This window comes from Gymnoscopelus braueri, assembly GCF_963280865.1.
Source record: "Gymnoscopelus braueri genome assembly, contig: SCAFFOLD_192, whole genome shotgun sequence".
NCBI classification, from domain to species: Eukaryota; Metazoa; Chordata; class Actinopteri; order Myctophiformes; family Myctophidae; genus Gymnoscopelus; species Gymnoscopelus braueri.
The window spans coordinates 88,100-112,104 of record NW_027660362.1 but is presented as its reverse complement, the minus strand read 5'-3'; the positions used below and the strand labels follow the sequence as shown (position 1 = coordinate 112,104).

At 38.9% G+C, this 24,005-nt stretch overlaps 1 protein-coding gene across 1 annotated transcript in view; it reads left to right on the top strand.

Annotated features, from left to right (window-relative positions):
* LOC308081625 (voltage-gated potassium channel KCNC1-like) overlaps window positions 1-22,041 on the top strand; it is a gene marked incomplete at its 5' end in the record, with an annotated part of 33,923 nt that extends 11,882 nt beyond the window's left edge. Inside the window, one exon of the mRNA XM_080457986.1 lies at window positions 15,756-22,041. The remainder of the gene's footprint in view (window positions 1-15,755) is intronic.
* Window positions 22,042-24,005: the final 1,964 nt, after the last annotated feature.

The following is a 24,005-nucleotide window of genomic DNA, read 5'->3' as shown; positions in this document are numbered from 1 at the left end:
CTTAATAGGAGGAGCTATAGGTAAGCAGTGAATGTGAGTGAGGTTTGATGGAGTGACTGTACGAGGGGTGATGTTGTTGAGTGAAGAGAGTCTGGTCCTGATAAGAACAGGGATGGACAAAGGGCAGAAGAGGGAAATGGAGTCAGCATGACCAAAAAGGAGATGCTCATGGTTATTGCAATGTAAAGCTACAGTAGTGGGATCATGCTGGGGTGCATGTCACTTGGAGCTGCAAGCGATGAACTGGATGTAGTGAGTGATTAATAGATTGGTGCCTTTTGAATTAAGGTGCAGGCCATCACGTTTGTACAGGTGGTTACTGGTCCAAAACCTGTCAAAATTACTGACAAAGCCAGCTCCAGTAGCGTGACAGAAGGCTTTTTGCCATTCATGCAGGCTCCAGAGTCTACTAAAGTGTTCAGAACTTTTTGAGGGGGCTGGGATGGGGCCAGAAAAGACACATGTTTTGCCCAGGCTCTGTACAGTGGTGGCAAGTGATTCGAGATCTTCCCTGAGTTTGACCGAAAGTCTGTTTAGAACATCATTCGAGCCAACATGAACAAAGAGAGTATGTGCAGTAGGATGACGATCTAGAACAACAGGGGCCAATTCAATGAGATTATGGATTTTGCCACCAGGGAGACAATAGGTGATGGAACCCGGAATAACAACAGCTCTGATGATAGAGTCACCAATAATAACAACTTCTGGGGGCCTGTCCTTGCATCCTCCCTTATAGATAGAGAGTTTGGACCAGATTGGATTGTCCTTAAAATTATTGGCAACGGTGGCATTGGTGACGTCACGTTCCGCAGCAACTGTGTCCATCGCGTCGTTGGGGGAACCCCCATTAACGATACTGGCAGCTGGGACAGACACTGGAGTCTCTGCTGGGATTTCCTTGCCGATGGTGACGTCACTAGATTTCGTGACGTCACGATTGTCCACAGCTGTGTCCATCAGACCGTTGGGCAGTGGGGGAGAAAGCTGCACAACGCTAGTAGTAGGGACATGCTTGGACACACGGACAGCAGGAGGCGAGGGGGTTCTGCGACGAGAGCGTTTATGGTGGACTCGAGGGGTCGAGGGACAGGAACGCTTTTTGTTGGATTTGGAGAAGACCTGTTGCTGATAGTCAGCTGGCGGAAAAGGGTCTGGTAGCAACCCGTTACTCACGCATCGCCCGGTGGTAGATATTAGCATCCTATTTGCCACAGCTAGCTCGCTGCTAGCCGTTAGCTCCGGGGTAGCTTGTTGTGGCTCGGGTAAACTAGCCAGTGGAGTAAAGAAGTTGGTCAGTGGAATGGGGCTATCGGCACCCCCAGGAGAGAACCAGGGAAGAGATCGCTTTCTCCCATTCCTGACGACAGAGGTCCAGGAGCGGCCCGGAGTAGGACTCGAAAAGCGGGGTCCGTTCGGAACCAATTTGTCCAGCCTGGACTGCAGCAGCGTCTTCCTCCGGAGGACATCCTTCAGGACTCCCTCAATGGTCTGGAGCTCGGACCTTAAGGTGACCATTTCGGATTCATCTGCGGTAAGTGGCGACATCTATGGAGAGAAAAATAACTGCCAGTACACAGTCCAATAGGTAGCTAATGGTGTTGTTGTTAGCCAAGGGCTAAGCAGTTTAGCAGCGGCTAGGAAGGCTACTTACACACCTGGACTCCAAAAGGAGTCCAGTGCGTTGATCAGATGTTATAGATGTTATAGTTGTACACGGGTAGGATGAGATCCAGAGCGGTACTTACACACAAGGGTCCCGAATAGGGACCCACTGCGTTGAACGAGTCTAGCAGGAGTACACAGTTGTACCGGTGTCGCAGGATAGTGAGTGATTTCAGTGGTTATTGATGGTGATCTTCGACCATAGTGCAGTATGGCCATCAAACAATCAAAGTTTAAAAGCGTTGTTAAAAACAATGCATAAAACTAGGATAAAACAGGCTAAAAAGTCATGAGACAGGACCTCTAAACGCCGAGACGCAACGACAATGACATGTAGCTCTATTAATACATAATGGACAACGATGGCCAGTCAATGTCACTAATGGCATGTAGTTCTTAAAAGAGATAGAGAGTATGATATATGAGCAACAATAGGCTTTCTGTTAGCCATTGTTCCAGCTGCACAGCACGTTCTTGTCTTTTAAAAAGGGATTCTCTTATTGTCTGAACAATGGTTCTTGTATGCTTCTTTTTTATTTTATTTTTGTAGATAAGTGCTTTAGAAGTCGTTGCCAACTTATGACCTCTCTTCGATTTTTGTCCATTTTGACCCCTTACGCACCAAATGAAATATGCATGGTTCAGTAAGGTCAAGCAGTCAATTACAGTAGGCCTCTGATTGTCGGCTCTCTATCACTCTTTAGACCTTGTTCAATAAGCTCTTTCTCTTATAGGGAACTCCCTCTATTTCTGTACCCTCTCTCTCTCTCTCTCTCTCTCTCTCTCTCTCTCTCTCTCTCTGTCTGTCTCTGTTTTGTTCTTTGTGTCTGTTTTGATGTTTACAAGTGCGTACTTTTCCCCCTTCTTTTTTTCTGTACATATTAATGTCCGTCCTTTGTATTCTGACATTGTGTCTCTATATTGTTTGTGAAGTGTTTTTTTCTGCATCAGTGTTGTTTATGTTTGTGTTGTTATGTGTCTGGTCGGGCAAATGTGGTCCTTTTTTCATTCTTTTCATTTTTGTGCATCATATATATATTTTTGTAATGTCTTTTTGTGTTTTGTGTAGGTGTATTTGGTTGTCTCTGTCTTTTTGAGTTTTTCTGTACAATTAGTTTTCTCTACTTTCAGTTCATCATCCCTTGTCCTTCTTTGAAGAAATGGACTGATAAAGGAGGGAAGGAAATTACCAGCAAAAGATTGGAACAGATATACCAGTTGTTCTGGCATGTTTAGCTCATTCACTATTATTCCCAGTCTTACTGATGTCCATTTCCCAAAGCATAGCTTGGTTTGTTTGATTTCTGTGGAGGACACTCTGTGTTCATTTCGGTATGGTAAAACTTATACTTGAGATTAGTTATTCAACAAAATTCTATCAGCATTTATTTTGTTGGTTTATTAATGCATGTTAAAGTGCAGAAAGACTTGATTGATGATTGATTCATGAACTAAATTCAAACGTCTGTTCTTACAATACAAACAGAATCAGCAGCAGAAGCAGAGAATTTGACGGTTGGTTTATCAGCTGAAAGAAATAATTTTAAAATGAGAAAAATCTGTTTATTATTCCATATTCAATGTTTTTTTAAATGGTCAGCAGTAATGTTGAATTTACGGTGAGTCCTAGTCAATGGGCTAAATATGCCAGACCATCAGTATGGTCCTTTAAAAATGCACTTGCTGTGGTGAAAATGCCAGAAATCTCACTGGTTCAGGATGTTCACTAAAGGATTCAGAACCTAACTCAGTCCAACACATATTATGGAGTGTAGGCGTTGATGCTCTAATTATTATGCATATCATTATGCATGCCCACAAGAATAAAAATTCACTGAGGCCATTTTATTATAGCCACCCCCAGACCTACAGTAACTCATTAACCGCCAGAGTAAAACATTGTCTATAGCCGACCTTGCCAGCGATTCAGAGCGTTTTCACTAACCTTAGAAAAATCATAGAATATTATTCTTCACAACGATCCATCCACCGATTGCTTTAAAAGACGTATCCGAGGGAAAAATCGTCGAATCGCTAATAGTTATTGGCAGTTGAATGTAGGTTGTTTTCGCCAAAATGCAACAGAAAGCAGAGAAAAGGGCATTCTTCCAAATCCATTAGAATGGGAGTGAATGTGGTTGTTTTTTTTGCGATTTCCTGCTTCACCGGGAGTCAAATGGTGACTCATAGGTTAGCGAAGAGCGCCATCTAGTGTAAAAACTGAACATGCGTCAAAAGACGTCATTGGCGTTGTGGGCGTTGGATTGACATACGTCAAAACACGTCAGTGGCAGTCAATGAGTTGTTAATATGAATCATATCACGGTAGTATCATGCAGTATACAGTACGTCCATCTTCATTATCAATGAAAGGTAGTCTTTTTTCCGTTTTTTTTATCCGGTGTTTGGTGCAGAGACATTTAGTTGGAGAGATTTCACTTCCTAGACACAACAGTCAAGTCTTCTAGAGTGATTTTGCAAAAAGAAGCAGCAGATTATATTCAAAGGCTGGATAACTGAAATAAATTAAGTTCCATTAACCCACTTTTGAGATCTTTTAGGGCCTTTGTTTTGTAAGTATGTTTCATATCATATCAACAATTGTCAACCTCATCCTGTGTTTCATTGTACTGTCTTTGTAGCCCATGTTGTTTCCTGTAGGGTGTGTGTGTGTGCGTGCATGTGTACTAACCTGTCTGCATTTAATACCACTGTACTTTTCACAGTGTCTCTTCATCACAACACTCTGCAAATATGTCAACCGTGGCCAGATTTGTACCATAATCGGATTAGAAACAATGTATAGTGTATGTAAATGTATGAAATATTGAACAACTTAATAACTTAATATAATTAACAAGAACAATTGTGGTGTTTCCCTCTAAAGACATCCCAGGCATGTAGTAGAACGTTGTGGCTTCTGTTGTGGTCCAGAAGCGATCAATAGATCTAATGTAATTGGAGCACACGGCATCTTTAACAAGCTGCCGATCTCATGTAAGAATATGATACAGTATGACACCATAACCTTCTGGTTTCAAGAATAGCATTGGAATGGAGTCTTTCACACAACGCTGCCTACAGTAAAACTAGAATTTATAAAAAGTAACTTTACAGAATTTTTATATGATATGTTATGCATTTATGGACAGGAATGTCAACATAACGTAGATGGCTCAGTTGCTAATTTGTCTTGCACACACACACACACACACACACACACACACACACACACACACACACACACACACGCGCAAATTTCAAATTCTGTCCTTTGTTTCCATCATCAGACCTGTACATTGTCTGTGTATTTTCTTGGTGAGAAATCTGGCCCGAATATTTGCACTTCTCCTTTTTTTTCCTCAGTCCCTGTGTGTGTGTGTGTGTGTGTGTGAGAGTAGTCCCCTCAGACCATTTGTCCCCTCTGTGATTAACACTCATTCTCCATCCCATTCCCAGGCCGCCAGCGCAGTGCAAATGTAACAAAAGTCTGACAGTAGGTAGGTACTTACACCCTCCAGAGTGTAAATTAAGTGCGAATTTAGGTAGGTAATATTATGTCAACATCAACCACGGTTGACAGGGAGACTTACTTATTTTCCCTGATGGGGAATCCCAGAGCGCACTTGCTCAACGCCAAGCCTTCTGGTGATTTTGCTGTGAAGTAGTGAGGAGACCCTCTCGTAGGCTGCATCATCTAATAAGTCTGGTTGGTACAGTATCTATGTTATCTCTGCAGCAGGCTCTGTCGCTTAAAGCTACAGTCTGTAAGTTTTACATCTGTCCCAACAGAGAGACGTAGCCTAATCACGACAATGTCCGAACTACAATAAAGACACCTCCAGTGTCCAATCCGGTGTGCCGTCTGCATTCAATAACTTTGTTGACATTGTCAGCCAGTACTGTACAGTAGTTGTGCGGTACAATACAAATTGGTTAAAATAACTTTATTCTTTAAAGTAAGTCGCGGATTGTAAAAACTGTGACTATTTACGCAGCAATGTCTTGAGTGTTAATTAAAAAAAAAAATCACCTGGGTGCCATTTTTATACTTTCTGCGTTAAATCAACACTTGAGAATTCACTGTGCCTAGAGCAGAGTAGCGCTGTCTGAAAACCAGAAGCCTAACATCTCCCTTGGGCAAGCGGGATTCAGCTCTGGTTGAGCGGTAGATGGTTGGTGTCCCACGTGGGAGCCCCAGGTTTGAATCCAGGTTGCCACATAGAGCTGCACAAACAAATGATTTCTTAATCAATGACGTTTGGCTACGCTGTAGCTGACCAAACATGTCATTTAAATGTCAGATGACAATTATCTTCCTCTCATTACATTGATTTTCATCAGCTTCATCAGCTTAACTTACATGTGATATTTTTCTCGTGTTCCACTTGACATACAAATTATTTGTATGTTCAACAGTGTCAATGAGAATCCATACTTACACACTATAAGCAAGAAGGCCTTCGTTTTGGATATAAAAGGACTTACAGTACAGTATGTTATAAGTAACAGGGCCTCCCCGAGCGCTGCGCTGTGGCTGGTCAGTGCTCCCTAGTATGGGTCAAATACAGAGGAGCAATTTCACCAAAGTAATCAAATCAAAAGCCAGATTTATGCTCTCTTAAGAATTTTATTTTGGATTTTAGTCTTTAGAAACATCATTGATAATATTCACACGGTGGCCATTTTATTCTTATGTCATACTCGGAGGGCTTAATTTCCCACCCCCTGAAGAGCAAAATGGCCGTCATGTGAATATGGTTTATAGATTTGAGCTATATATATTTGAGATTTCATTGGAAGTGAGCCGTGTGTTCCTTTTCTCTTCCTCTTTCTCCCTTCCTCTCTCATTTTTTTGCATGCTGCATGCTGATATCTGCTTAGCACCGAGAGAAGATCCAAAGGAATTGCTGGGTAGTATAAAAAGCTATTGGCGTAAGCTTGATAGAAGGGTTCCCCAGCCCTGCTTTTTGAGCACTGCAATGTTTGATACATACTTCAAACCCAGAGGGCATTCGTCATCATTAGTCAAAGGTAGTGCACAACAAATCCTTAATACTCTTAGTGCTGAAAGGGAACCAAAAGCTGGCAAACAACATTGATGAGAATTAATCCTGTCCAAGACTGTATTGATTCCATCAGCTGAGAGTAACTTGTAACTTTTCAATTATTCTCAAATGAGCTGTTTGAACATTAGCAGAACAGTTTGGAAAACAACACTGTATTGAATTATTGGAACCATGTGGGCCATCCTTCCAAGTCTAAGTGCTGAAGTGTTGGTGCTTAAGAAGATTGTTCATTTACAGTGATTAAGACCTTGAAACTGTTTAAAAGTAGTTTACATTATCAACACACTGCCAGTGTTCTAATGTGAATGTCTATAAGGCCCTACCAGTTCAAACCAAACTGAATTTACTGCAGTAGTTGTCACTTAGGTCTTGTTTTAACAGTAAAGTAGAATATTCATTCATTTAACTTGCTTTCTAAAATTTAAATGTCAGTATATTAAACGGCTAGAGAGAGAGAGAAGGTCCGCACACTGTCTTAATTTTCCCAGAAAAATATATCTATTTATGCAGTGGTAAAAAAATACAATGTTTTGGCCTCTGTGGCCTTCGTCAGCTATACTCTAGTATATTAAACAGCCCCTTTGATTCACACCGTTGTAAATATAAATGAAAACGTATTTTGACTGTATTAAGTACACAATACACATAGGAAAATATTGTAAAAAATGATCAAAAAGTATATGTGAATCATGGCGATCCAACGGTATGTTGCTACAATGTTTATCACTAATGGTAAATGTCTTAAAACACAGATAAGTGAACCACTTAAACCCTATTGGCTACTTAGTCGACCGGATAGGCCCCTTCCTGTCTTCACTCTAAACTAAATACCTTCGCCAAAAATAGACGATCTACATGATCGACTATTGAATAATGAATAATATGGGGTTGGGGTTAAGTGCGACCTGAGCATCTCTCAGTCTTGTGGGGGAATTTACTGTATATTGTTGCTGCCGGGCAGAAACCTTGTATCTCCATATTTAAACTTGATTTTCGTAGATGAATGTCCAGGCGATCACAACTTGTGAGATTTAAATCTAACCCATTAAAACCTGGGAAAGCATCTGTCATTTTGGATTTTAGCATTGGTTGTTCAAAAATAGCAGATCTACAAGCTCACAAGCTTGTACATCTGCTATTTTTGAACATTTTTTGAAAAATGTTGAAAGTGTGAGAACTACTGATTTAGAAGACATTTTTGTAGAATCGGCCTCAGGTCTTGATGGCTTAAACAAATAGTAATGATAAAGGAATGGCTTTGGACTTACAAGGTTTCCAGCCAACAGTGACGATTTACTGTATAAGGGATAATGTACAGTGAGGTGGTCATTATTGAAAAAGGACGGATGCAAAGCAGAGGTCCTGCTTCGCCCTGAAGGGATTCATTTTCCAATAACTACTTCCTCACTGTACATTATGCCACTTATTACATGGCTACTTATGAACAAAATCAATAATTTGACATGGGATATTGATTTAAAATGATTATATTAGCTTACAAGCTTTGCTCCGATAGCAGCGCAAACAGAGGCAGTGCCACCGGTCTGTTATTGAGAACGGCTGGTCTGCTATCAGGAAATAACCGCACGGTGCCTTGACTGACCAATCAGAATATAGCATTCGACAGAGACAGCGAAATAATAAAATAGATAAACGTGTATAAGAATATTCGGGTTTTCTCTGAATGGGAAACTACTGTAGCTGAACTTTAGCACTGGAATAGCAGCTCAGCTTGTCCAAGCAGACAGTGTTGTAGAAATGTTCGTGTGGCATGCTGCTTCTACGCAAGACCAGAGAAAATTGTATTCATCAATATTTTACAGAGTTGCCTACAGGACTAATGTGCCTGAGCCAGTCGGAATAAAAAGAGAGGACCTTTATTTATGGTGACGTTTAATGTACAGTGGTGAAGTTGCACTGCCACTGTGCACCACGACGTTGCCATAGGGGAGTTTCTAGTTTTCCATTTCAGCAAGAAGGCGCAATTGGTCATCGTATTGTACTAATTGGTGTGGTTTTGTTGTCGTCTGTCTGTGACTGTGTTCCTTAAGATGGTTGGAGATTGGCCATAAATACACTCTATGAATCGGTGATTCGGTGTGCCACAAGCAATTGTTGCGATTGATTAAATTCAATTAGATCTGCTAACACATTGTTAACCACTTGAACCACGGCATCCCTATTCTGTGGGGAACTTTCGCCAAAAATAGCAGATCCGCAAGCTCACAAGCGTGTGAGCTTGTAGTGATTTGGTGTAAATGACGGAAAAAAGTGGTCAAGTACAGTTGCAACTCGAGTCCGTTTCACTAAGACTCGATGTTTTAAGTTGTTAACACATACCGTGCTGCTCCACCCATTCTTGCTTGGTTCGCCATTGTTAGGGCAGCAAATACTACCTACCAATGGTGTTTCCTACTACACTTGACTCAACAGCACTTCAACACGGCACTACAACCTCTGGCCACTGTTACAGGGGGAGTTCAACATGTGCATGCTTTGTCCCGTGTTTACACACTTAAATATACAGAGGGAAATGACACATAGGTATAAGCGGTAAGTGTATTGCTGTATGTCCTCTTATGCATCATTTATTTAGCTTCAGAATCACTTTCAGTGCAGGATGTTGTCAGTGAAGCACCCTGTTTGACTGTGTGTCGTTTCCCACTGTATATAAAACAGTGAACTGATCTCCATTACAGGATATGATTACCGGCAACAGGAAGTGATGTTGAATGTGGCAGGGAGGTTGTTTTTGTGTTGGCCATATGAAGTTGTCAACAACAGCATATTTGTTTATTCTGTCAAATTTTTGAAAATACTAAATCAAATTGAAGACAATTTTTTAAAGAAAATGGCTAATGGTCCAGTTTTGTAAATGGTATTTAATTAGGCTCATCAACCGTCAAACTTCATTTGGTCAACACTTGTGAGTCGGATCTAAACATGGTGTATTTGCTACTGTGTTGTCTAATACTGTATGCTTCTGGCCACATGGTTGTCTAAAACACCTGCACATACAGTAGCATTTGTTTCAGTTCATATTGTAAAATGTTGGGTGCTTTATTCAACTGGCCATCTGTGTGTTAAAATCCTAAATATCTTGAAAACCGTTTGCTTTTCTGTTTTGAGAAGAAGAAAAGAAATGAATGACATGAATCATAACTCGCATTTTCTTGTTTTGTCCTGTCTTGTCTCTATGTCTGTCCTTGTCTGTCCTTTACATGTCTTGAACATGTTATGATTTTACAACATTCTACATTTTTTTACTCTCAAATTGTTCTATTCTCTGACATACTCCTTTTAATTTGTACACCATCTGATAACACGCTCATGTTCATGTTTCAATACGTAATATGTAACCACCATTTAACACTAATCAACCTCAATATGTCCACCCCCCCTGGCTATATTGTCATTAAACGTACAAACCTATCAACTATGATTTTCTTTTACTTCATTTTGGACATGATCTACAATAATAATTCCAACTGTACACAAAAAAATGAAACAAAAATAAACCTTAATCCCACGGCCTCAATCCAATGTTTAACTCTCACTCCCTGAAGCGACTGGCTATGAGAAATCTCGCAGTTTGAATAACATATCGGGAATGGCTGGGTCAGCCCTGCGCCTCACTCCCATCACTAGCGCGCCCTTTGAAACCTATGAGACTCCAGGACAACTGCGCAGATGCCGATCCCCCATCCCCTCCATTTTGTAGCTGAAGAGAGGTTCACTAATAGGATGTTGAAAGATCCAGTGGATTAGCTATGGACAGAAAGCACTCATACCTCCATTAGAGTTGTACACAAAAACACGATGCGCGAAAGCAATAGCAATAACTCAACATGATCTTGAATGTAGAGAGAATGACCTCTTGTCTTGTTGTGAATACAGTGGTTTATGATGCATGCACCAGGTTAGCTGATGATGGGGTCACATAAAAAAGTTTAGCTTTAAAAGAAATATACTTTTACGTTGAATTCCTAAGAGAAATATATATAAATAGAATACATATTTGAAATGGGTAGGAAAAAGAAATAGGACATCGTTAAAGCTAAGTAATAAGATCATTATGAAAACACGTGCACAGTTAGGTTTTAAAACTTAGCATTAAGTGTGTAGATTGACATCTGTTTTTGTGCTTTCTGGACCAAACCACACTTAATTCACACTGAATGCTGTCCAGAGATATGATAATGACACAATTAATTTAGCCAAAGAACAAAATACATTGCAGACTCTGGTGATAGTAAATAGTTTTTTTATTTTTTGCATTGTCACCTGTGAATATTAATGTATGTACAGTATAGACTCCATTTTGGTATTCCTCTTCAGCTCATAGGAAACATAACCAGGCCCTGTGTCCCTAGAATTGAGCTTGACATTAAGAACTACTGTACCTTCAACTCTTCAATTTTTTTCATTGTAATGCCATGCAAAATGATTTTGTTGATCGATAGTAGCAATGTCAGCGCAAAAAAAGAAAAGAAAAAGAAACATATTGCTATATGATCCCAAACGGGCCCGTTCAAATGGTAGTTACCTCACAAGAAAGAGTTAATTATAAATTTCTAATAAGGACAGTTGTGCAAATAAAAACTAGCAGGACTAAGAGAATTGAGAGAATGAAAATGTTGCATATACATACATATATATACTGTATATATATATATATATATATATATATATATATATATATATATATATATATATATATATATAGCCACTTAAAAATGTAGAGATTTCTACAAGTACAAAAACAATTACTTATAAAGTTGTATAGATGAGAGCAATTAAAATTATATATTGTATTAGTTATCACCAATACAAGCACTTTACTAACAGTTGTTTCTTTGCTAACCTTTAAAACAATGAGCTTGCATGTGTGGATTCTACATAAGACATGATCCATAGTACCAAACATAAGCATTACCTTTATCAAGCAAACTGCAGGTAATTTTAAGCCAGCGTGGGCTGACCATTCATCAAAAACCTTTTCTAACAGTAGATGTTTAGTTTTTCTAAATATCTGTTCTGCTTCTTTTGTCACTTTTTGTATGATTTAAGAAAAGAAAAAAAACGTTTTCATTGTTTTTTTTCATCATTTTGATACAGGCTAAAAAAGCGAGAGATGAATAAACAAGCCACCATTTATTCAAAGCTTTTAAAAGACTCGCTTTTAAAGTAATTTAATTAATTTCAATACCCCCACCCCCCTCCCCCGGTCTTCTCTCAGATTGCAATCGTCATAAAAATAGATGATTATGTCATGAACGCAAAAAAAGTTAAATATATATATAATTATACACATACTCATATGCAATATACATGAAATATTACATGCTGGAAACATGCTGTGCACATACATATGTAAATATGCAAATCTATTTTTTATCTTGAATGTGCACAGATTTAATAGGCAATCTACCTATTATCTTTAATTTAGATGTTCACAGTCTAAATGTCTTGACAGTATTACAATGACATGAGCCATTTGTCTTGTTCTGATTCAAGTCGGTCTTGTCTTACTGGTCTTAAATATTTTTTTGATGTTGTAGCTGCCATTTTTTAATTTTATAACAGTAATATTTTAGTTTTGTAATAGTTTTATATTTTCATGTGTATTGGTAATGTGTATTTCATTGTAAGGAATGAATGTTTCTGTACCGATGTCGATTTAAACAAAACATTGTCAACAAAGGTCTGTTCTATTTCTCTGTTACTAAGTTCTCTAACAAAAATGTAGCTTGACTTATGTCCCCAACCATGGGGAAAAAAAGTTGTATGTGCTTTATAACTAACAAACAATTCTTCAAAAGTATACATACTTGGTACTTTCATACTTTGTAAAAGAGAAACAATCCATTCCAGTATCCTTAATCTAGCAGTGTTTATACAATCAGAAAAGTGTTTGCCATTTTATCACAAAACCTTTGTGCTTCCAGACGACCTGAATTTAGATATGCAGTATCAAGATTTAGGATATAAGCCAGGACCTGACTTGAATGTTAATGTGACAAATAACATGTACAACAATGAATTTACATGTTTATAAAAGTTCAAGTTATGGTTATCTCAGTAAGAGTAGATCCTATCCTATGCTAACACTAGATGACATAGTGCTTGCTCATAGTGAAATATTGAGTCAACAATTTCTTTCAGATATTTATACAGCCCAATGCAATATTTACTAGTATCATATTTTGTGCTTTTTGAAGATATTGCACAACATATCAGGATTCTAGATTGTACACAATATTGGACTTGATTCATAAAGCTGATGGAAATTGTTATCTCAGCATAAAGTTAACATTCTTGCTAGCATCAGTTCTCTCAGTGTTCAAAACCTCCTTCGACTTTTTGAATGCACATGGATGCTGTTTGATCTTAAGTGCAATGTGGATGATACTGTTTGAATGCTACTGGTATGCCAGTATACTTGGACTATACTATGTTCTTTTCTTGTTGTTGTTGAAGTCAAGGAAAATGTCAAATTATATGATTGATAATGATCAGTTGCATCGCATTCACAACATGAAACATGATGAAAATACTGATGTCTTCATGGTAGCAATGTAATGTATCAAATGCGGTGAAGATAATTTTGTTTCTGTAGACATTTCACATTGTTGTGCCCAATTAAATTCACCTAGGACACTTTGAAATAAACATTGTTTAAAGAAACAAAAATAATCCGATGTTGAAAGTGCCTCTATGAGGCCCCTGTAGGCTGCAATGTCAATTGAAGGGTGATTTATTCTTGTTTGCGCGCCAGGGTCTTACACTGAAAATAGTCAATCTACAAGCTCATAATCTGCCACACTGCAAGCTTTCAGGTCTGCGGTGCATATCGACACTGGCGCGCAAACAAGTACAAATCAGTGGTAAGGAACTCATGCAAGTAGCTAGATTTACCTAGCTCCACATTCAAAGTGATGCTTGATAAGTCAATAGTTAAAACTGAACATGTACATATCTGTATCTACACACGTGAATATATTAAACTCATATAAAATACATTTTTGATGTATACTTTTGTCAATGGGGGCTTGGGGTTCATGTCGGTTCTACCATGAAATGATTCATTGTTATAGGTTTTGTCTCCTTAAAAGGCAGATGGATGGATGTGGTTGAATATTTCATAAACAACTGCAACATGAGCTGACAAATAGAACATTTCCATGTAAATAGGCATTGTACCTGTTCCAAAAAGTATTTTGGGATCTATTGTTTTCAAATAATGTAGCTTTTCATATTTTTTTATCAAATTGACTGATGCTAGTGGCATAACTTTATTGATCTTGTACATTTATAAATAATAAATCATTGTTTTCTTTCAGGTTATGCTATGGTTCTGACTTATTTGGGTCACAATTTACTCTATGGAGTAAAATAGGCCTACAGCATATATGAATATATAAATACATGCTTCTATTCTGTGTTTTGTTTTGGTTTGATTCACTCTGGTTTGAACATTAAGCAGTCATCACATTAGAATTATACAAAGTGCAGTGATAAATAAACTTAACCAAATGTACATTGAGTGCAAATGTGTACTGAAGTCAGTCTTTTATAATCTCTGTGAAACGAAAAGTTTCACAGAGATATAACTTTTTTTTCTTGCATTTTGTTGAGCATGTTTCTCTGCATTACAGAAGCCTTTCTCCTTACATGTCTTTTACAATGGACAATGACAAATGAAGAGGGACATGAATGGAAGAACAGTTGAGAAGAGATGAAATAATAGAAATGAGAAGCATACCGTTTTTGCTCTTTTTCTTTCCAGGGTTGTCGTGTGTTCCATATTCACGCTCATTGGACTGCATTCAAAGTGTTTAACCTAACCCATAGCCATTGCGTACCGAGCACATGCTGCAAGAATTCTTTGCCGTAACTGTAGGCAATTGAAACTTTGGCCCGCTGTTGGTGACAAGTATTTACCTGAATGGACGCTCTGCTTGCACTTACTGCACATGCAGTGTAATACTGCGTGATGCTACTGTACGCTCTCTTAAGGCGGTGTCATTGTATGGCAGTGCTCTACTACAGTATATGCTATGTGCAGGACAGTAATTCTTCTTTGGGGTGTGTGAAACGTTCATGGGTAGACTTGTGTGTACAGTGTATTGTATGTCTATCATTAAGCTGTTGTCCCATACTGTACATGTCTCAAACAAATGCAGATATTTACACGCACGCACACATGCACACACACTGTAATGACTAACTATTCTTGGTTTTCTATCTTTTTTTTTAAAGTACCTATTTTAAGTACCTGTTTAGTACAAGCTTTTTCATAGTTCAACTAAACATTACTTACACTATGTATTAATTTAGAATGGTTGGAGAGTGGAGAACATGGTGTTGGTTGGCTGGTTGGTGTCTTGTTTATTTCAGCTTGTTGTCACAGATAAAAAACCTAATATATGCTTCGTCGCGCTATGAGAACGGCCAAGAACAGCCGACCTATAAGCTCACAACTCGCCACATCCACGACGCATTGTGAGCTCGTAGGGAATTCTCAGCGCGAGACAATGTATGAATCAGGCTTAACACTACTGTGATTGATTTTACGTGAGATACTTGATGTGCCTACCATGTATTCTTATGTTGCGGGTAGCCTGTTACTGTAGTTGTACTAGAAATGTCAATGCAATTCAAAATTGTGCATTTCATTCTCACATGCACAGTTAAGCAGCAGTGCACAGGTAATGCTAATCCCCAATTATTTCCCTATTGTCCATTTTGTATTAGTAACATTGAAGAAGAAAAAAAAAACATATTGAAATAATTTGATGGACATTCATGTAACTGGCTAGATTCTATTATGAAAAACAGATATAACTGTCAATTGACATGAACGATTGGTTTATATTAGTTGAACACTGCTATAAATCAATCTAAACATGAATGCTAACCGCTAATTAGTGAGTGTCAATATATTTAGGTTGACATAGCATAATTGTTCCCTGTCCCTATGAATTGAATATTAATAGATTTCTGTTCTTGTCTTCACAGTGTTAAGTTTCTAGCATTCGCCTTTTCTCTAAAGAAGAGTCAGTTACCGGTAATCACAAATTAGCGGCGTGGAGCCACATAAGTGACATGTGACACGGATCGACAGTTTAAAGGAGATCTATGGCGTGACAAGAGAGAGACCAGAAGGTAATCACGAAGGAAAAAAAACCCAACAAAAGAAAAAAGAAAACGTGGTCTGCTCTTCACGTTGTTACCAAAGCAGCCTCTCAAAACTCTGGCCACACCTTTTGACAACTGTCTGACCAATTTGTCTTTTGTTTTTCTCGACAAACTGACTGAGCATTGCACTGACACACTTTGGAGAGAAATTGACTCCCAAATAACACATTCCAGATGACATCACTATGACATCGTTATGTTTGCCACCTTGTACGATGATCAACCACCGTCTGTTGTGCTGATCAGCCGAGCAAAGATTCCGAACAACCACATGGCTCCACAAAGGACTGAATGAACAATGTAGCATCTCTGCTAACATACTGTAGCATTTGTTGGCTGGGAAATAACTTGACTTTCCAGTCAGTTTGAAGAAAGGAATTTATGCATTGAAAGGATTTTTTTTAGATGTCATCTTTCCTCTTGGATTCCTTAACATATACTGTAGGCTACATGAGAGACAATGGATCAGCCTTTCTCATCAAAACCCTTAACATTCCAAAAATTGTGTCAGATTCTGTGAAAAAACAATATAAGTCAGTGACTTAACATGCACATGCACATGCGGATCATTATAATAGCCATCCTTCCAAGTTTGTAACAGTTATCATTAAACCTAAGTCTTCCATTTACTTCCATGAGATTAAGAATACTGCCATCCTTACTGCCACACTTAATCAAGACCATCAAAAGCACTTGTGACCGTCAACAAAAAGCACATGTACAGTAGCATCAGCTCAGACCAAGTCAGTCATGTTCAGATTCACAGGAGCATTCACAAAAGCTAAATGGTGGGCAAAGCCTTATTCATCATGTCTCTCATGTACCAATGTGTACTTTCCCATAAAATCGATGTGAGACACCAAAAATGTCCAGTGGCATGCACTTGCTGAATGAGCTTTGTGTGATGTAATATAGAGTAGGACAAATATTCCATTTTTAAGGTGAAGTTTGAACACACTTCTTGATACTGCCATTGCTTCTGTTTGGTACTAAGTAGAAAATGTAATTCCTCTTACAGAAGTGAATAGTAAGCCCTTAAACTGCCTCTAGTTAAACCCTTTCCTTAAGCACATAAAAAAAGAAAGAAAAGCTGCCGTGTGTGACTGACATTCTGCTCACATCAATCATGCCAGAACGAGACAAAGCTCAAAGCCCAGAGACCACTATCCCTCTTTTGCTTATAAAGAGGGACATGGGCCTGCTTAAATTACAGTGCACAGGATGCCTCTACCACAAGGACATTCTTGAAGTGTCCAATTAGCTGGCTACCCTCTGTTGTGATTTAGAAAAAGGGACCAATCGGGCAAGCGATCCCCAAGACACAAAAGGCCTACACTGCCAATCAGGCACGAGAAACCCTCCTATATATATACTGCCCCATTCCTCTCTTGTCCCCTCGTGCTGCCAACGACTGCTTCAAGGGCAAGTCTAGCCTACGTCAAGATGAGGATGGCCCACAGAGGAGACCTTGAGCTACACAGGCAACCCAGAAGAAATGGACCTACAGGAAAAGTGTGTGGGAGTAGGAAGTGTACAAAGAGAACAAATCTATATTTTGATAAACAAATCAACTATGAATGGCTTCAGAGGAAGTTCATTGGAAGAAAGAGGCCGGATTGTGAGGGAAGGAGAAAAAAAAAGAAAATTCCGATGCAGAGTGTGAATTGTGAATTTGGGATCCCGGAAGGGAGTCAAAGTCACAGGGGAAAAGAGGTTTTTGCGAGGGGTGTGAGAGTCATCATCCCCACGAGCACTGGAAACCATGTTTGTAATTTAGAAAGCCCAACAAGCAATGACAGACTCATGCGTGCAAAGAAAGTCACGCGGGTCAACTAAAGATGGACGCTGAGATAAACAAATGAAGAAGAAGAAGAAAAAAAAAAAGAATGCATTTTTTGTAACTTTGTTTACCAGCATGACTACTCTGCATGACTGTCTTTTCTGCAAGCCCTTAGTTGAAGACAAGGGTGCTAGAGATACAAAAAATATATATAAAATGAATTTAAAAAATGTTATATGCAATTAATGTTTAAAAAAAAAAGATTATAATGAAAGAGAAGAGCTATATTTTGTTTTGAAAAGTTGTAAAAAAAAAATGTGAATATTGAAACTGTATGTTTGCAAAGTACACCCTGAACTATGTCTAGTTTGATGAAATCTCTCTGCTACTACTGCCCCACAATCCTGTCCTCATTCCGACATTTTGGACCCCTGCCATTGCCATTGGTTTTCGTTTATTACGTTGTGATACTTATGCATTGAGCAGCGTATTTTCACCACTACCATGTATTAAATCAGAAGACCTACCTATAGGACTGGAGATGTTCCCCTCTGTTATCACCTGCAAACTACATGTTTTCCTCCCTTGATTCATTTTTGCACAACTGTCGTAGCAGCAGCACTTGTACAACATCAGCTCTCAGCAGCAGCTTTACTGGTCGACAGTTATCAGTGGTGGACAAAGTACGCAACCCCAGTACTTGAGTCAAAGTATAGATACTCCTGGACAAATATGACTCAACTACACGTTAAAGTTTCTCTGTCAAACTTTGTACTTGAGTTAAAGTAGTCCAGTACTTTCTTTTAAATATGCTTCAGTATTCAAAAGCACATGCTTTTAAAAAATACTTAAGTATTCAAAGGATAAAATACAAAGTACATTTTGTTTCTGATATTTTAGACATGTCTTTTTTAGATCTACAAGCTCGCGTTGTGAGCTTGTAGATCTGCTATTGTCACTAGAAATAGGGCATAAGTGATTAATTCATAATGTACTATTTCCCTTCCTAGAAATTAGTTAAAAGTAAAATATTTGTCTTTGAAATGTAGTGGAAAGTATCCAAAAATACAAACACTCAAGTAAAGTACAGATGGTAAAAAAAATACTTAAATACAGTACTCAAGGACATTTACTGAGTTACTCTCCACCAGTGCTGGTCGATAATTATAAAAAGCTTGCTTTTTTCCTTTGGCAATAATATACATGAACCTTCATATGATTGTAGCAGGGCAAACGGAGCTCCGCACGGCCATCTCCTATGCCTAATTGTCTAGAGATTCGTAAAGTCTTTGGATGTCCCGTGGCAGTTTTTTTTTTTGCTGGGATAGGCAGTCCTCTTCCACTGCTCCTCAGGAGGGACGTGGTGGGAGTCAAAGTTGAAGTATATCCAATCAGAATCCATTGATTGTTCAAGAGAGATACTGTAATGATCAATAGTCAAGAGAGATTTCAGGTTTGCATGATGGAACCAACTGCCATTCCCAAAGTTTGTGTGTCTTATAAAGGACTCAGGTGTGTTGACGGTGTGTGTGGATGTAGGTGGTTTGCTCATTTATTTTTCTTCCATAATAGAAATTCTACTATATAGATAAAGATAATGTGAACACCTCACAGTGATATGTATAAAAAAACGCATGCATTATGATTTGATTGTCACTCTCTTGAGGAGTGGGGAGCGGGGCAATCCTGACATTACGTACCCCTTAAACTCCCTTATGTTGTTACTCATGACTCCAGTCCCGATAACTATTAACACTGTGCCGTGTTGTAGAGCAGCAATGTCTTCCTTCGAGAGACAACTGAACACTACGCACACTCTAACAGTGTCAGCATGGGTGTGTAGAGGTAGCTCGTATGTGTTGTTTTTAGGTGGTCAGGTCTTGCATCCGCCATTAATCTCATGGTGTTGCCGTCGTCCCATTGGCTCGTTGGCAGCTCGCCGCAGCACTCGACAAAGTCATGCGGGGCATCCCCCATATATAACGACGCAGAGCTTCCAAACTGATGTCATTAAAGTACTTTATAAATAGAAAGAGAGGGAAGGAATTGGTTGACAGATGCCAGTGGCCACCCGAGTGGACATTAAAGGGTAGCGTAGAAATATATGTATCAAGACGTCCCACTGTTGAGCAGGTCGGGTCGTACATGGTGGCTCTCCGAGTATCTCGTCTGTGGTTGGTCATCCGTGAGAGTGTTTGAACGCCCTGGCTGGTCCAGGGCTAACCTGAAGCCTAATCTATACTTTGTCGCACAGACTCGCACAACCTTAACGTTTTTTCAGTTGGAAACCTGATATTTTCGTCAAGTGACACAGTCGCACGGCAACGTATATGTTAGCACTAAGGCAGCTGTTAAGTGGGCCTCAGTCCATGTACCAGGTTGCATTAGAACTTGAGGATCACCAGTAGACAAGACTCAGGAGGGTGATATAGACAAGAGACAATTCAAGGGTTTTGTTGGGTCTGCATTGGGTTTACAGGGTCTAGAACTTTTTGTCTACTTGCAAAAATGGTCAGCGGCAGGATTCTTTTTTTGTTCCCCTTTACCTTCAGAAATGTCTGTTCCTATTTTAGAAGGCATTAAGCCACTTTGGTTTTGGGGGTCACAAAGTGAGGGGTCTATGAATATTTCAGAGGCTAATACCTGATTTTTACTTGGTTGCGCAACGTGCTGTGCACCGAAAATAGCAGATCTACAATTTCAAAGCATGTGAGCTTGTAGATCTGCTATTTTCGCTGCATGACACCCACGCACAACCAAGTACTATAACGGGGCGTTATAACCCGGAATGGTGTGCAGTGTGCACACTTGCAAAACTCTGTGCTTCACCTAGCAGTTTGAGATTTTAGCAAAAGTATTGCTGTTTGATTTTGTTTCCGCATCACTGATTGTTGAGTTTGCCATTGCTTCATTCTGTACATTGTGGTTTCTCATCCTCACGCCAGGCTGAAAAAGATGTCTTTCCTTTCCTATTGCGTAATACTGCCATTTGATTTTGTCACGTTGAATGAAATGAGATACAATATCGGAGTGCTAAGTCTGTTTTATCCTTTTAAGACTGCTTCTGAACCATTCAGCCTCATTTATGCTTTGACATATACGACCACGTTATTCAACCCGGTTGTACGATGGAGTATAAATGATGTGTTAATGGCAAAGGAGTCACCATCGGCTGCATAACTCTCACATAACCAAATGAAACAAAAAATATAACTTTATGTGGTCAGAAATTACCACTGTTACACTCAATATTGGTGTGTATAGTTTTCACAGTACTATGGCCTGATGCTGTAGTTATTGACAAAGTGTTATGTGGTCTTTATGTGTCATGGTATACCTCCACAAGCCCTACTCCTTTACTTTGTGTGCCTGACATTTTAAAGCTAAAACATTCATGATTTCAGTTTGACAAAGTTATTTTTGGTTTTCTTTGTTTGAACTGAGCATATGCAATCTGCACCGTTAATGCCACTGATGACTGATTCTTACCTTTGATTTATGGTAGGTTTGTGTGCTATGTCGCGCATCTCAAATAGCAGATCTGCAAGCCGAGGCGTGTTGTGAGCTTGTAGTTCGGCTATCTTTGGTGCGCAACCCCCACATGCAACCCAGCATAATTCAGACTTTACTGTACGTACACTCTCTGAGTTTCTGATGTTCTGTCATCAGCTCAGACGATTGAAAGCACATCTCTAGTGGCTTTATGACTTGCTAACTGACTTAGTAACCGTGATAACTGACCAAATTTTAATACGAGATAAAAATGAATACTAACTTTGTGAATACTAACAAAATGATGGAAATTGTTTAAAAAACAGATACCATTAACATAGTGGATAGATATTTTTTTTAAAGATACTTACTTAACATCATATGTTAGCACATTATACACATACTGTACGCTTTTCCCAATATCATGATTTACACATGCATCATGCATTCCAAAGATGAAAGAAAAAAGGATGTTTTAGGTCCATCTTACATGCCATCATGCTTCATAAAACAGACTTAGGTACTATTTCATTGTACTGTGGTCATAGGAGGAGAATAAATGAAGGGAGAAGATGGTGGTCACTGAAGTATCTGCCGGATAATGCCGGATTTTATTTTTTAAACATTGGAACACAAAGAACAACTAACTCATCAAGAACTGTATAAAGTATATTTCAATGGAATGTTCATGATCTATCTTTTTATATTTTCAAGAAAAGAATATAAACATATCAATAAAGTGTCATAATTGAACATATTTCGACTAATGAGACTTAAAATGTATGAATGTCAATGCGATCTAATGTGAATCAATCTCCATAGCAGCTTGAATGAATTAACTGATTAACAGTCATGAGATGCTTTTTCAAAGACATGAAAATTGCTTAAAATCATTGAAATGAACTTAAAATAAATGAGAAAAAAGCTATATCAATGAAGTGCAGTTTGTGTCAGTTTTCTGACTGATATAAATGTGTCTTCTTGTACTATAAATATTGTCTGCTGATGTTGTTCCCTACTGATCAACACTAGAAACGAAGCGCTAATGGTAGCTACTGCCAGGAAAGGCCTCAATATATCAATCTACAAATACAATGTACTGTAGGTGAATTCGTTTGATTTCATGTAAAGAAAGAAAAAAACAATCTATGCAGTTTTACAAACAAGCATGTTTTGTTTTGTTAGTCTTTTCATCAAGGAGTTGAAAGATGACATTTACCAACCAGGTCAGGGAGACAGATGAAGCCACTCATTCATCTGTTGTATACTGCAGTGGTTCTCAAACGTTTTCATGTCAAGGACTCCCAAATTGATACAGACTCCCATTTGAAAATATTTTGTGCCAGAGACCTATGTTAGATTTAGTACATCATTATACAACTGTCTATACTGTAGGTGGGGAGATAACAGCGGAGAGAGTGAAACCTATGATCTGAATAGTCATCCTTAAAAGGCCTGTCCACACCAGGAGTTGCATTGGTGAGGACTGGCCTTTATCAACAAACAGAACGTGACGTGAACGTGTTGTTGTAATAACCTCACAAGATGACGCCATCTGTCCATACGTCTAACTACTGTAAATGCATGGGGCGCCATCTTCTGAGGTCGTCTCCTCTATACTGCTCTTATTGGGCTAACTTCCAAACGAATGAAAAAAACTGTGAAATTAAACTGTTCCTCATTTTGGTGGGGTCCCCCTGAAACCCCCTCAAGGACCCCACTTCGAGGGCCACTTTCACGTGAGAAACGCATTAAAGTTTAAATGCATAAAGTCCTCACCCGCCTTAGCCAAGCAAGATGCCTTGATGTTAACAGACCTACATTTGGGAGGCCATTTGAGGCCCATCAAATATAGATCTGTACTATCAAGGCAGTGTGTATTTTGGAGCTCAACTGTGTTCCTGTCACGTGACATCTCAAGGGTGATGAGGTAACAGCACTATGCGCTCTCACCGCAGCTCAGTACAAGATCAAGTAGCCTAGCTATGGCTGACCTATCGTGTAAAGGTCTCATGTCTTTGATACCAGATACTGCCTATATGCTACACTCGGTGCATAAGGCTGCGTGGGTAGTATTGTATAACCTTCCTGAGGACACAGACAAATCATTATTTTTATTTTTTTTCGACCGTAGAGTATTAGAAACATCTGCTGAAGCCAAGGCAAACTTCAATCAATCAATCAATCAAAGTTTATTTATATTGCACGTTTCATACATCAAGTGCAGTTCAATGTGCTTCACAGAATAGGTTTAAGAATAAAGATTAAAAAAACCCGGAGGATAACAGCAAAAGTGGAAAAGAAAACATTTAGAATAAGACTAGGAAAAACAAGAAAATAAACAATAATAATAATAAAGCAAAGCAAAAATAAATAAATATACATATATATATATACACATATATATATATATATATATATATATATATATATATATATATATATATATATATATATAGAAAGCTGGATTAATGCAGACACCTAGGTAAAAGCAATACTAAAAAGGTGTGTTGTGATGTCTTTTAAAAATGCCGACCGATTCGGTGACCCGCAGAGCCTCCGGCAGGCTGTTCCAGAGGCTAGGGCCATAGTAGCAAAAAGCTGCTTCCCCATGCCTTTTTGAACTAGCCTCCGGAACATCTAGGAGACCGGTGCCAGAGGACCTAAGGGTTCTGCTGGGAACATACCAGGAAAACATTGCAGACAGGTAGGCCGGAGCACCTCCATGCAATGATTTAAAAACCAATAAAAGGATCTTAAAATCAATTCTAAAACTAACAGGCAGCCAGTGGAGGGAT